Source organism: Vicugna pacos, chromosome 21, assembly GCF_048564905.1.
Source record: "Vicugna pacos chromosome 21, VicPac4, whole genome shotgun sequence".
NCBI classification, from domain to species: Eukaryota; Metazoa; Chordata; class Mammalia; order Artiodactyla; family Camelidae; genus Vicugna; species Vicugna pacos.
In genome coordinates, this window is record NC_133007.1 from 3,049,779 (window position 1) to 3,065,463 (window position 15,685).

General features: G+C 47.0%; 1 protein-coding gene across 5 annotated transcripts in view; it reads right to left on the reverse strand.

Moving 5' to 3' along the window:
• The window catches only part of LOC116278878 (coiled-coil domain-containing protein 144A-like), a 93,730-nt gene that overhangs the window by 70,864 nt on the left and 7,181 nt on the right, over positions 1–15,685 (reverse strand). For all 5 annotated transcript variants that reach the window (XM_072945856.1, XM_072945853.1, XM_072945854.1 and 2 more), the window contains exons 4-7: positions 13,452–13,622; positions 11,643–11,780; positions 7,601–7,789; positions 4,919–5,071 (exon numbers count right to left, since the gene is read on the reverse strand). The gene's annotated coding sequence lies outside the window, so the exon portion shown is untranslated. The remainder of the gene's footprint in view (positions 1–4,918; positions 5,072–7,600; positions 7,790–11,642; positions 11,781–13,451; positions 13,623–15,685) is intronic.

The following is a 15,685-nucleotide window of genomic DNA, read 5'->3' on the forward strand; positions in this document are numbered from 1 at the left end:
GATATAAATCAAGAGGGAACTCCAATGCGAAAAAGATACCTGCACCCCAGTGTTCATAGCACCACTATATACAATAGCCAACACAATAAAGCAACAGATGACTGGAAAAAGAATTTGTGGTGTATTTATACAATGGAATACTACTCTGCCATAAAAAAGGATAAAATAACGCCATTTGCAGCAACATGAATGAACCTACAGGTCATCATTCTAAGTGAAGTGAGCCAGAAAGAGAAAGAAAAATACCATATAATATCACTTGTGTGCAATCTAAAAAAAAAAAAGACACTAAGAACTTATCTACAAAACAGAAACAGGCTTGCAGACCTAGTAAACAATCATATGGTTACCACGTGAAGGGGGTGGGAAGGGATAAATTTGGGAGTTTGAGATTTACAAATGTTAGCCACTATATATAAAAACCGATTTTAAAAAAAGTTTCTTCTGCATAGCAGAGAAACCTACATTCAGTATCTGAAAATAACCTATAATGAAAAAGCTGCTACAGCCACCAACTGAGGAAGCAAGATAAGAAAGGAGAGTTAGTTATCCTGGGCTACAGTCGGGTCCTCAGACAGTCCTTACCCAACGCTGACGCCGCCCCCTGACTCCTGCATGCACTGCACCCTCCTCCCAGGAGAAGGCTGACATGAGGACAAGCACCCTGCGAACCTGTGGTCGCAGAGGCCGTCCCCAGGATAGGCCCCGGGAAAAGTGGGAACAAGTCACCTGCTGGAGGAGGACAGCACCGCTCCCCGTCGCCGCCCTCTAACCTCACTGCCCCTGCCTCCCCGGAGCCCACTGACCTGGGAACAAGTGTCCTGCAAACCTGGGGCAGCGATGGGAAAGGGAAGCTGCCCATGGAGACTGGTTGATTTGCCCCCATCTCCCCCGCGACAGGGCCGGTGGGGGGGCGGCCTCTGCTGCCCCAAGCACGTCCCCAGGTCCGCCTGCTCCTGCGAGGAGGGCTGGCAGCGGCGACAGAGATGCGTTTAGGGGTCTGCCTATGCGAGCCTGTGGATTTGCTTCAAACTCCCCTGCGGCCTGTCCTGGCCTCCACCTCTGTCTGCTGCCCCAGGTTCGCAGGACTCGGGTTACAGGGCAGCCTGCTCCTGGAAGGCCGGCGCTGTGCTGTCAGGGGTAGTCGAGGGCGGAGGCGGCGGCTGCGGCATTGGGCTGCTTTGTGCGAGCGCAGGGGTTTGCTCCCGTTTACGTCTGTCGCTGCCGCCATGCCTGCACACTGACTGCACCGCGACCGCCTCTCAGGACCAGACTGACCTGTAACCTGGGTCCCGCAAACCTAGGGGCAGCAGAGGCCGCCCCCAGGACACAACGCGGGTAAGATGGGAGCAAATCAACAAGATACAAGGGGCAGACCTCCCTCCCTGCCGCTGTCGCCGATGCCACCGCCCCTGCACCCTCATAGCACCGCGTCGCCTCCCAGGAGCAGTGACCACGAGAGGTGCCTCCTGCGAACACGGCGTAGCAGAGGTCGCCCCAGGCCGCGGGGGAATAGGGAACAAATACAGGGTCTCTCATGGGGCAGCCTCACCCAACCGCGGCCCCGCGAACGCACCACATCCGCCTCCCGGAAACAGGCCACGGCCAGAGGGCCGGTCGGAGGGGCTCCAGGGCCGTCCAGCGCCCTACCACCTCCCAGGGTTGGCCTGCTCTCCCAAACCCGGGTACAAGCGGCAGCAAAGAGGTGGGGTTCAGAGAGTACTAACGGGGACAGAGGGCACCACGAACCATGGCGGCGGTCCGCACTGCCCTCAGGGTCCTAATGGGCGGTGCGGCCTGGGCCTCACCCACGCACCCCTCCCTGCGCGCCTCCCCAACTGCGCAGTCCAGGCCCCACCCGCCGGCTCCCGGACCTGCGCGCCCTCACCAGCGCCCCCTTACCTGCCCCACAGTGGCAGCGGGGGTGAAGGCAAGCAGCGGCCAAGTCCCCAGGCCACCTTCTTCCTTGGGAGCTGGTCCCAGGGGCGCCCGACTCCCGCCAGGCTTTCACAAGCTCTGGGTGGGTCCCACGTTCGCACGTCTGTGCGTCTGCACATGCGCGCCCCTCCTCCTCCCGCCAGAAGCGCGGACCCTCGGGCGGGGGCTCCCGCTATTCAGGATGTGGCGAGTGGGGCCAAGGGAGGCCAGGTGGGGATGAGCAGGGCTGAGTGGGGTGGTGGGGTGGTAGGGCACCCTCTGCCCGCCCAGCCGAGTCTCCATACCCAACACCCCTACTCTGCCACCAACCAGGTCCTGGCACTCAACCAGAACCACCACCGCCAGCTCCAGGGACAGGCCACACCCCCCAGCCCCACTCCGGCCGCTTGCCTCCTCCTCTCTGTTACTGACCGCCCCATCCCTGGCCAGGCCCAGTCGCCGACCAGACCCCCTAAGACGGGGATCCTTTTCCTTACACCAAGGTTCCAGCCGGCACACTCCACCCCGCTAGGTACTAACCTATGGCCCCCACACCCCAGGCTCACCCCTCATGCATCACTGTAGGACCCCCAACATCCCGAGATGGTCCCCCTCACCCCTCAGGTGGGTCAATTCCACTCAAACTGGCCCCTTACCCCTCAGCCTGTCCCCCCTCACCTCAGGATGCCCCCTCACTCCAAGTGGACCCCTATCCCGAGCTGACCCCCTCACCCCTCACCCTGCAGGTGGGGCAGGGAAGTCCAGGCTCCCGTCACACAGGACTGCACCCAGTGGGGGATCTGGCACAGCTAGTATTGGAGGCTACAGGGCTCTGTGTGCCAGGCTGAAGGCACTTCCAATTCCCACCCAGGCACCCTGATCCCAGACCCGAGAACTAGTCAGAGATCTAGCAGGAAAACCCTGGAAGTCAGAGAGCAGAGAAGGGCTCAGTGAGGACACCCTGGAGGCTTTGATGATCCAGGGCATATGAAATCAGGAAAACAAGAAGTTGTCAGAACACTGACTTCCACACCCTCCCTGCCCTACCCATGCAGAGATCTGACCACAGAAAGGAAAATGCAGCGAGCTTCGGCGCTATGCCAAGCAGATACGGAGCAAATCCTTGAAGTCTGGCTAGAAAACAAAAATGAAGATAGAAAAGTGAAGCCGTGACATCAGCAGCTATGTGACATCGACAGGGAGATTTCAAAGTCATTCCGGGGATGTTACAAAACAAACATACAAAACAGTCAAAGAACTGTAGCAACATTTACAAATCTTAAAAACAAAAGGTCAGAATCCAGACGACACATCACAAACTAAAGTGCCCAGTTTTCAATAAAAAATTATGAGCTGTACAAAAACACTGGAAAGCGTGAGCAGTACTCAGGAAGAAAATCGGTTAACAGAAACTAACTCTGATGGGCCAGATGCTGGCTTTAGCAGACAACAACTTCAAAGCAGCTGTAATAAGTATGTTCAAAGCATTCAAGAAAACCAGAGAAAACATGGTTAACAAAGGAAAATATGGTAACAATGATTTAATGATAAAAGCACTAAAAGCACTAAAAGGAGGTTTTGGGGGTAGAAAATACAATGACCAAAGTGAGAAATTGACCAGCTGGACAAAACAGCAGCTCTAAAATGGCAGAAAAAAAGAATCACTACAACTTTAAGACTGTGCAATTTCTATTACTCTCTATCCAGAGCACAGAAGAAGAAAGACTGAATAAAAATAGTCTCAAATACCTGGGAGACCATTAAGTATAGAAATACGCAGAATGGGAATTCTGCACCACCCCCACAAAAAAAAAGAGGGAAGAGAAAAATGGGTCAGAGAAAGTACTTGAACAGATACAGGCCCAAACTCCAAATTGGATGAAAAACATTAATCGACAGCTCCAAGAACTAACAAACCCCAAGTAGGATAAACACAGAGATCCACATCCCAGACACATCTAGACTGAAGCTGTTGAAAACCAAAGACAAGGAGAAAACCATGAAAGCCACAACACGAAAAAAAGACATAAAATATGATTATGACTTCTCCTGAGAAACAATGAATGCAAGAAACCAGGAGGGTGACAAATTTAAAGTGGTAAGAGGAAAAAAATTCTATCAACTAAGAATTCAACATCCAGCACAACTATCCTTCAAAAATGAAGGCAAAATAAAAACATTCCCAAATATACGCATACTAAGAGATATAAATCCACTCACATCTATACTTACATTAAGTGTGAATGGCCCAAGCATCTCAACCAGAAGACAAAGACTATCAGGCTGGTTTAAGTAAAAGCAAGAGCTAACTAAAAGGTGCATAACAAGAGACAAACTTTAGACTCAAGAGACATAAAAGGTGGGAAGTAAAAGGATGGAAAAAGATCTACAGTGCAAACAGTAACCATTAAGAGAGCTGGAGTGGCTATACTAATATTACACAAGATAGACTTTAAGAAATGTTAATAGAGACAAAACAGAGACATTTCACAGTGAAAAATGGGTCGACCATCAGGAATATGTAACAATTACAAAGATACGCACACCTAATAACAAAGTCCCAAAACACGTGAAGGAAACACTGATAGAAAATTAAAAAGGAGACAGATCCACAGTGACAGCTGAGGATCTCAAAACCCAACTTGCAGCAGCTCATAGAACAAGTAGACAAAAATCAGTAAAGATACAGGTGATTTCAACAAGACCACCTACACATTCACCTCAAAGACGTTTACAGAACACCCTCCTGTGCACCTCTTCATCTGACTGTTCACTGCATCCTTTTTCCTATACTTTGTAAGAAACCAGGAAACATAAATAAATGTTTCGTTGAGTTCTGGGAGATGCTCTAGCAAGTTCATCAGACCCAAGGAGGGAGCTGTGCAATTCTGTAGCTTTTCTATGAAAAATGACAGTTGCTTCTATTGATGCCATGGCAGAAATGAAGCTCTTCTACAGGCAGGGACCCCCACATTTCCTCCCTGGGACCAGCCCTGAGTACCTGGTATCTTCACTGTGCCACTGGAGGAAGTGTCATCTGCGTAGGGACGGCTGCTCTCCACCACCACGGGCTGGGAGGACAGGCGGCCACTCTGAGTCTGTGGTTACATCCTCCAACTCGGTGACCCAGAGCGCCAACCACTTTATCAGCCACCTGTGGGAGGAAGTGGGGGACAAAGCAGGAAGATGTCAGGATGCCCACTCTGATCCAGATCTTTCTGCAGGGATGAGGCAGAGTGAAGCATGTGGGAGTCTGAGAAGTCTACTTTTAATCAGGGCTTGGTTTCCTCACCTTTACAATCAAGACAGCCCAGAGCTCACAGAGATGCTTGGAGAGATCTAGGTACAAGTAGCCAGGAGGCACCTGACACACACAAAACACCCAACACATACCAACTGATGAAACAAAAGGCCTCTGATTACACGAATCTCTCTTAATACACAACCTGATGAGGAAAGTCGGCCTCAGGAACAAAACTCTCAAGCGAAGCAGCAGCACGGTGATAAAGATGACCCAGATCCTAGAAGGCACTGGGGTCAAGCAGGAGAGGAGAGGCGCAAAGAGGAATGATCAAGCCATCCAGGTCAAACAGCAGCGGACTGTCTGAAATGAGGGCTACAAATACGAGCACACCTGGGGGTGTCTCTTGACCAGAGATGTTGAGGGTCAGCTCCCAGAACCACATTCTCCCTACAATCCATACTTGATTGCATTTTAAAATTTTAGTTATTCACACCATTGAAATGGTTAATAGTGCTGACTATAAACTCCCTGACTGCTATTTTTAAAAACAAATGAGAATGTTATTACAGCAGTAACACAGTAAATGACAAATTTTTTAATTTACAAAAATCAATAACACTATTTTCTAGTCTGTACTTTTCAGAAATAAATGATTGTTTTTATCTATTTTTTTCTCACAGCATATCAGGTAACAAATAGATTAGCCTAGTAAGTAGTTTTATTAATGACAAACTGAGATCGCTGCCATCTAGGCAATATTGTTATAAAGTCAAATGTTCCTCTGTTTTAATAAAGTCCCCCAAATTAGGTCAGGGTAGGACACAGGAGTAGCATCTTGCCACTGGGCCAGGAAAGTTGGAAGACAATCCCATCTTTGTTTCTCTCTCCCCCTGAATCTGAGACACTGACATCATCAAACCTTAATGCACAGCCCACCAGGGCTCTTCTGGGGTTTACAAACTTTCTCTGAAAGCCAGTCAGTCCCCCAGGAGAGGCGAGTAAGCTCCGAGGAGAGGGTGACAAAGGGGTCACAGTTGTGGTTCTGCCCTAAGAGTGCATAGGATCTGACATCATTTCTCCCATCCACCAGCAACCTGAGTGTCTTTGAGGCACTTAACAACCTCTCAGAGCCTCAGTTGCCTTATCTGTAAACAAAGGGAACACCTGTGTTCCATACTGAGCAAACGCACAGAGAACCAGGCCTCGTAGCTGCGTGTGCAACGAATACGGGGCATTACTACTTTAGATCCGAGTTCTTCTCATTCCATCCTTTCCTCTCACAAATGCAGTAAACTTGTGAAAACAATAGTTTGCTTATGGCAGTCTACCTTGATGTAATCTCAGAATTAGCCTCAAAAAATTAGAAGTAGGAAACCTACCACTTTTTAGTTCTTCCTGAATACAATTAAGAAATAACATGCCCCTAAAACAGCTCCTAAACCAGAACTATGATTTCAAAACCACTCAGCCATACTTAAGTATTTTATGGTGGCGGTGGTGGTGGTGATACGGAGCTCAGAGAGACACTTGACAACACACCTGCACAGAGCACAGGGCATCGGCCTCCCTCACACACCCAGCTCTGAAAAGGCAGAGAACAAGGCCACTGATAAGCAAGAGCCCTTCGGGAAGCCCAAGGGCTTCAGGACTGGTCAGCTGTTTCTAAGAGATATTAACATAGCACTGACCGTACACCCTAGACTAGCCCCATGAGACTACTGAAATTTAAATCCATTAAGAAGTTAAGTAAAATGAAAACTTCAGTGCCTCAGGTGCACCAGCTACATTTCAAGTGCTCAACAGCCTCTGTGGCTGGAGGCTGCCAGGCACAGAACACCACCACGGCCGGAAGTCCCACAGAGCCCAGAGCTAGTAAATGCTGAAACCTATTTTAAATAGTTCATAGTTAAAACACTGTGGTATTAGAGCATAAAGAAATTAGATTAATGGAACAGAAAAGAGTCCATAAAGAAACCGAAATGCACACAGAAATTTAGAATATGATAAAGTGGTCTTCAAATGACTGGGGAAAAGATGCATGATTCAGTCAGTGATGCTGCGGCAGTATGCTTACTGCCTAGGAAAATAAAGCTGAATCCCTACTTTATCTCTCAAAAAGGTAAATATAGTAACAAATTGTCATAAAAATGATTAGAAGCAACCTGGGAGAATTCTTTAAACAGTATCACGTTGGTAGCATATTTTCAGCAGAATACAAAATCCGGAAGTCATTAATGAAAAAAACTGGCAGATCCGACTCTGTAAAAATTAGACATTTCTAAATTCGAAAATATCAAAGCGATTTCAAAATGTAAAGCTAGAAGCCACTGCAGCACAGGAGACAGAGAGGGGATTCATTTTTCCCGGAGCCCTTCAAGCCCAGGATGGTGGCAGCACCTCCCGCCCGCCTGCCTGCCTGCCTGCCCGCCCGCGGCTCACCTGGGGGCAGGCAGTGTCCGTGCAGGACAGCACAGCCAAAAGCACGTCCCTGCCTGTGTGCCCCGCCCGGCTGCACACAGACAGCTTGAGCAGGTCCAAGGTACGCGTGCTGTCTGTGACCAGCAGACTGGCGAACTCATCCAAGGACTGAGGTCCTGGGTCTGATGCTTTAGTTTGGCTTTCAGCATCCTAAAAAGTCCAACAAATAAAATGAGTAAAGATGTATCCAGAGACAAACAGTCACCAGTTTACCCATAAACTCCAAGGATACATCACAACTGCTGAGGAACTAGGGAGCTGATAAGGCATCTAAGACCATGAAATACTGTGAAATAATAGATGACAGGCCCCTAAAATCTCCACCACCATGTACTGCGCTCTCAGGACCAAGTAACTATTTTACGAATTACCCACAGCAGCTGTCAGAAGGAACGACGACTTATACTGCGATCAAGTTCACACGACAGGTGCTCCTTATAAGGGGAGACTTGGAATGAAGTCACACCACATAAAATCTATCCCCGCTCCCACTCACAGGGGATGATTGGGAGTTTTCTATCAACTAAACTTGTACATTGCACTTTTACATATTTTTTCTACATCTTCCTCATGATTCCTCCCCAGGGTCTTATTTCACGGATGCACTGGTGTGTAACACACTGCCCATAATCTCTTGTTCCCGGAGCTCTTTGAGAAAGAAAAAAAGAAAGTATGAGAGTCTTCTCTTCCTTTTTCTCTCCCCCTTTTACTTCCCATTCACAGTGTCTCAGTTAAAACACACCACACCTGCGGTCACTGACCTCCCTTCCACATCAGCAGAGGAAATGGGCCGCCTGCCTGTATCTCCGCCCCCTCCACCCCTCCTCCTGAGGGTGCCCCGCCCGGGACAGCCATCCCCAGCCTGCTGCCCACCACACGAGAGCCTCTTGGACGCTGGCAGTGGGACTCGGCCTACAGAAAGGAACAGGGAGCCATCAGAGCTGGGAAATCCCGTAGCTTTTGAGCTCAGGAGTGGGAATCACTGAGACCCCATGCTGAACAGGGGAGGACCTGGTTCCTTTCAGTCCCACAGGCAGAGTCCAGCTCGCCAGAGGAAGAACACGATGGTGGAGATGCCGCCTTCTCTCCTCCCTTGCTTTCGGGATCTCAGTGAAACCTGCCTGCCAAACACAACTGAGCCGGGGGAAGCACAAGCCCCACTTAGGAACCTCAATCAGAATGGGACCCATCTGATGTGCAAATGCCATCAGTGTCCAAGTTGGCCCTAGAAACAAGCGCTCTCTGAGGTGGGAGCACAGTTTTTTCCTGTAAACAAACAGACCCTGCTCCCACCTCTTAGTGAAGACCTAGGAAATCAGCAAGTGAAACTCACCAGAAACAATGACATTCCAGAATCTCACTCGCTGAAGAGCAGCAAAACCATTTGGTGGAATATACAAATCGTATACAACAAGAAAAAGTACCAACATTTTTTTGGTGGGGGTATGGGGGTATTTGAGGGAAAAAAAGAGAGAGAGAGAGAGAGAGAGAGAGAGAGAGAGAGAACAAGTCTAAGGGAATTGCTAAAAAATAAAATCACTAGCTATATCTCCTTGAATGTGAATTATAGCCCAAAGCTAACATGAAGATTACTTTGTCATAATTTATGAATCAAACCAAAACTTAAATGGGAGGAATTTAGGGGAATACTCTGGATAATGCCTATGTCTCATAAATTGGTAGGAAGTAAACGACACCATCCCTCTTCTCCCTAAAAGCAAAAATTTCCCATAATTCAGAGTAACTTCTGCATTAAACCCTCATCGTAGAAGACTGCCAAGTATCAGAAGTTCAGTTCAGACACCTAATTTATAAATAGCAATTATTACCACAGGTGGTTATGAATAATTCCCATAGGACAGATTTCTGTCAGCAGTAACACCACAGTAAATCAAGAGTTCCAAATGTAATTGAAAATAATGTGTCTGTTCCCAAGCTGGATGTGCCGGCGGGGAGACAGTGTGGGCAGGGAGAGGGGGCCTGGCACAGGAAGCACCTGAGCAGGCTTGGGAGGGCACCCGCTGGGAGGGTGGCTGGTGTGACAGAGCCAAGCTAGGTGGAAGGTGTCTCTGCTCTGGGCCAGCTGGCCTGGGGGGTAGAGTGGGGGAGGTCACAGGTCAAGCAGGGTGAGAGGTCATCCCTGCAGAGGGCAAACTGGTTCTGAGCACCATAAGCTGTGCAGGGGAAGGAGGTGCCCATGTGGGAGAGGAGAGGCGGCCAAAATGGGAGGCAGGCTACCTAAGGGGAAGCTATGGAACCATCTGTAAGGGGCCAGGCTTCTCATTTTCAGAGAAAAGTTATACATACAGAGGGGTGGAACGCCAGAATGAATCCTGTGCACTTACTGGTATTGACTGTACTGCTAGGAACCAGTGGTTTCCAATACATGTAGATACATAACAAAGCAATCATTAATATGATCCACTAACTTAATTACGTGAGTACATCTGTGCACACGAAGAATTGTGACCAGCAACCTCCCAACAGCAATGAGCACACGAAGGCCCAGACCTTGGCTACTAAACACCCTCCCCACTGCAAAGAACCAAGGCTTCTTGGAGGAACACCTAATTTCTGAGCTGGAGCATAAAATGTATTGTTGAGCCTAGAATTTTGTGTTGTGCCAGGAAACAAGGAAATAAAAGAATAATGGGAACATGTTAAAAGAATAAACAAAATTCTACCAAATATTTTAAAAAGTGTCAGCAACAAGCACTCACAAACTCTTTTAAAAAACAGAAGAGGAAGGAACACTGCCTAACTCATTCTAGGAGGCCAGTGTTAATTAGGTACCCAAACCAGGCAAAGACATCATAAGAAGACTACAGCTCAGTACACCTTATGAATACAGGCACAAAACTCAGCAACACAGCAAAGCAATCCAGCAACATACAGAAGTACTATACACCTAAAATACAGAAAGGGAGACAGCAAGGATAAACCCTGTGGTGTTGGACTGAAATTGAAAGTACCGGTTTGAACCACTCATGGTTTTCATTATACAGATAAGATACCAAGGGAGAAATCCTGGGTAAGTGAGTGTGTGTGCATGTCCGTTTGCTGAGAGGGCCTAAACTCAGGACACCCAGGGGTAATCAGCTTACCAAGCTCCCAGATCTTGTTTCTAAATCCTAACAATCCACCAGTAGGAACCAGGGCTCCCTGGGGAAATGGTTGATTCCGGGGCAGGGCCAGGGCAGGTGAAAGATGAGACTGGAACACACTAACGTGCCAGAAAGGAAGGAAATGCTCAGAGAGTTATGGGGAGACGTCAGATGGACAAATAAGCCGAAAAGGGCTCCCTATGGCCAAGTCTGGGACAATTTTGAGTGTCAAATGATGAGAGTGACGTATGTCATTATTTGAGTAAAATAGGATCCCATGAATCTACACCAGTGCAGACAGAGGAAACAAGAAGGGAAAGTCCTCCCTTACAGAAGAATCACAGTCCACAAAGAACGATGAACGCTGAAAAACGACCACAGGACAACTACCACAGCAATGATGCACTCGGCTAGAATCATCACAGATACTACAAACTGGTAGGTGAAAATACGGTGAGGGACAAGATATCTGCACAGGCTCAAAGTGTTTCCCCATGAACACTTATATTACCATTCTCCTAATTTCCAGTGGAGAAACCTGGCAAACACTCCTGACCTAGTGGTAAGACCTCACACCCCCAGTGAGGCAGCACATCGCACATCTCACTAGGATGCGCTGGAAAGCACTCTGCATCATTCCTGTGGGGTTTCTGACAAAAAGGAAGGACTGAAAAAGTGTTCCATACTGAACACCAAAGAGACCACATTCAACCCTGGGCTGGGTCCTACTGATAAAGGACACTACTGGGACCATGAGCAAAACCTGAGTAGAGTTAGAGAACGTAGGTGGACGGCACACAGGAGGGCAATGTGCTCTATTTCTACATCCTACTTCTGCAAGCTGTGTGTACATCTAAGATTATTTCAAAATAAAGTGGTAAAGAAGAAATCCCCTTGACCTCTTTGGTTTTGGTGATGGTTTCTGCAATGATGCTGGCAGCTCCTGGGTCATCCGTCACCGGGATAAACAGCCGAGAAGCTGAGGAAGCGGACGGGGTCACTGTGGAGGGGGTCACAGCATCCTCAGAAGAGACACTCTAGTACAAAAACAGAAGAGGAGAGACTCAGCAACATGGCACACTTGCCACCCACCTCCAAAAGCCTTATTAAATAAAGCCCTGTGGGCCAGCTGGAGTATTCCAGATTTTATAGATGTAGCGAGGCATTTACACCACCAGTCACCACCTCCAGCAGGGTCTGGGGCAGCCCTGCAAAGCCAAGCACATGCATACTCCAGGAAAACCTATTAATATTCACAACAGGTCACATGAAGACGACTGAAATGAGCTCACATCTCTTCCTCCAAAGTAAGTTACAAAAACCTTTAGCTTTCAAAGCTTTCAGGTTTCAGAGCTGCAGATAAAGGACCGTGGACTAGAGAGGAGGATATAGCTCAACTGGCAGAGCGCATGCTTAGCAGGCACCAGGTCCTGGCTTCAATCCCCAGTAATTCCTCTAAAAATAAACAAATTAACCTAATTACCTAATCCCCTCAAAAAAAGTTTTTTAAAAAAGGACTGTGGACTTGCATTTAGCAACTTTTAAAAAGAAAAACCTATTTCCACTGAAGCACTAAAAAAGCCTCCTGTTAAAATGGAGTATTTTCTCATTCAAGCCAAAACTCAGCAGCAGCACAAACACTCTGCATTAAGGGAGAGAGTGACGTGAAGCAGCTGCCTCCTCCTTCCTGATCTAAGGCTGCGTCACCGCTCTCCCGTGAGCTTTTACCTCCCCTCTCTTTTCTTGCCGTGGATTGGGATCCAGCCTGTCTTCAGTATCAACAGCCAACACACATACCTCTGCATTCATGGGACTGGCCATGGCAGACATGTAGGAAGGGGGTGCCGAGGAAGAGAACGAGGGACACTACACTGGGGCAACCATGCTGGCGGGCATCAGGGCCCCGACCACAGCGTCTCTGTCAGGAGAGAGAGCCAGGCCTGGGGGAGCTGCCCGTCACCACCACGGGGCAGCAGGGTCGGGGCAGGACAAGCACTCACCAGAGCACTCACTTATATAGGGTAAGTATAAAGGAGTTTTAGAGAAAAAATGGATGTTACTACTACGTATCCCCTGGCTAAAAGCTAAAGTATTCAGTCCTGATTGTATTTATTGACTCACCACAGTGAAGACAGGAGAAAAACTGCCAACATAAAAATCCAAGCAGAAAAAGCCTCTGACTGTCCCCGAGAAATCTCCCTGGGTTGGTGGAGGTTGGGGGTAATTTTGTGTTTACTGAAAGCCAAAGACCAAAGGCGCCTCACGCGAGGCAGCCAGGACTAGCGCGCTCTCAACGACTGAGTCAAGTTCCTGTGTGAGTATTTCTTTCTGTGATCAGACCCGTAGCCAGGATACAAGGACAGATGGGGTGCTCTGCCTTATCAAGACTAAAGGGGAGAACAAGGGCCTAAAACCTTACTGTGCATCAGTACCATCTAACTCTTCCTCTCAACCCCCCAAATCAGTTTAGAGGGTTTTGGCCATAAAGAATAATGAAAATGTTCTTTAACTTGATTTTCTAATTCGCATTTCAACTTCATTTAAGAAAGCACAAAGATACCATCATTCACGAAACGGTATCTGACCTAAAACTCACAATATTTAGAGACATGAACCTAACATTCTCCTAGACATTTGATCAATCAAAACATTACAAAACCCTGTGCTTACATAATTGTGGGATTTCAAAACTCAGCAAACAAGCCTACCTGGCACACGTGACTTGCAGGGCCGTCAGTACATGAGACAAGGCTGCTGTCTGGCCAGATCCCCATCTAATGACAGGAGGATCATGGCAAGAGAAGGGCGATTTGGTTTAGAATTATTTGCACCATTGATTTTACTACCGGCAGCAGAAGAATCAGCACCTGAAGGCACACCTGAAAAAGAAAAATAAAGCTTGGGTTCAATTCTTAAGATTACAGTTTGCTCTATTTCTATAATTTGACCTCCTGTAATGTGTAGAACACATTGCAGTATGCATTTTCCTATTTCACAGATTAAGTATCAGGTTCATTTTTATCTTTCAGAGTTAAAAAATATACTTCTCCAAAGAAGCCACTTTCAGCAGAGGTTCACAGTAACTGCAAAAAGATGTAAATCCTTCTGCAGAAAGCACTTACAGCAATTCAGCTGTACAGACATAAGCTGTGAAAACACTACCACAATAAACTATTTGTGTGTTTGCCTGTCATTGAAATGCAAGACAAAAAGTAATCTAAAGCAATAGCAAGAAGACAAGACTTTACAATATACAGTCTTAGTGGATACGTGTTCCAGCTCAATGCCCTCAGGGTTCCCAGACTTCAGCAGAGGGAAGGAACCAGGCGGACCCAGTGGTCTCCCTGGGCACAGGAGGTAGAGCTCAGAGCCAGGGAGTCCAGCGTGGCCAAAGCTCATACTGGATGCAAGAGGAAAGAACTGCCCAGAGAGCCCCCCAGAGACGTGCAGGTGCCCCGTCACCCAGCTGAGGATGCAGCAGAAGCTGATGGGCGCCTACATGAGAGGGCACTGCCCCAAGCCAGAGAACCAACTGCAGGAAAGGACTGTGCTGGGGCGCACCGGCTGGGAGGGCACAGAGGGCCCGGTACGGTGCCTGCTCCCATCAGCCAGGTGGGAAGACCTCACCGTTCACCAGGCACTGAGTAGAACAACTAACCCCACACTAACTTCAGGACTGAACCCACTTAACAAATCTAAACCAAGATCCAAAGGGATTACACTATTTCAGAGTAACTTAATTATATCTATGCTCAAGAAAGTTATAGACATACAAAAAGCTCCAGAAACATTCAGAGTAAAATTTACAATGTACACCACCTAATTAAAGTTACCAGGTGGGCAGAAAGGCAGGAAAATATCTGTGATTCAGAAATAAGAAAAATCAATAGGTCTGAACAATTCAGAACTGACACGTATCTTATAACCAGCAGGCAAATTAAAATACTTATTATATCGGTATTACATATGTTCAAGAAGAGAACCAGAGACATGGAAGATAGAAGAACACTCAAATCAAATTTCTAGGGGAGGATGGGGGGGATGGGTATAACTTAGCGGTAGAGCACGTGCTTAACATGCATGAGAGGTCCCAGGTTCAATTCCCAGTACCTCCATTGAAAACAATAAAAATAAAAATAAATTTGAAAAATAATAACAAATTTAACTATACTTCAATAAAAACAAAGAGTTAAGAGGTGACCAAGGTTTAGCTCTTTATAAAAAATTCTAGAGAGGAAGCTACAATGTCTGAGACCAAAACAGTTTGGTAACCTTAACAGCGTATTAGAAAATGAAGAAAAGACTAGTTTATTTGGAGATACAGCATAGAAACTATCCAAAGTGAAATACAGAAAAAAAGTTAAAAAATGAACAAAGCGTCAGTTATCTGTGGGATAACTTCAAGAGACCTAACATACATGAAAACTAGACCTCCCAAAAGAGAGGAGAGAGAGAGGTACAGAAAAATTTTTTTGAAGAAACAATGAAAAATTTTGCAATTTGATGAGAATTATAAACCAAAGATCCAAGAAACATAATGAACTCTAAGTACACCAACCATGAAGATAAAAACCAGGAAAATCAAGAGAAAATCCTAAAAGTAGTCTGAGATAAAAGACATGTTAGGTACAGAAGAGCAAAGATAACGACAGCAAATTCTCAATGAAAATAATGTCAACCCCAAATTTCATACTCAGCTAAAATACACTGTGAACACAGAGCAAAACAATGACTAGTTCAGACATAAAAAGCTGAAAGGATGAACCCCAGATCTGAGCTAAGAGACATAATGAAGGAAGTCCTTCAGGGAGAGCAAAAATGACGCCAGATGGAAGCCTGGGTCTCCACAGGGGAATGAAGAGCACTGGAAAAGGTAACCACATGAGCAAATGCAGAGACATTCTTTTTATTTACTTTATTTACAGAGATAACCTAGTGTGTA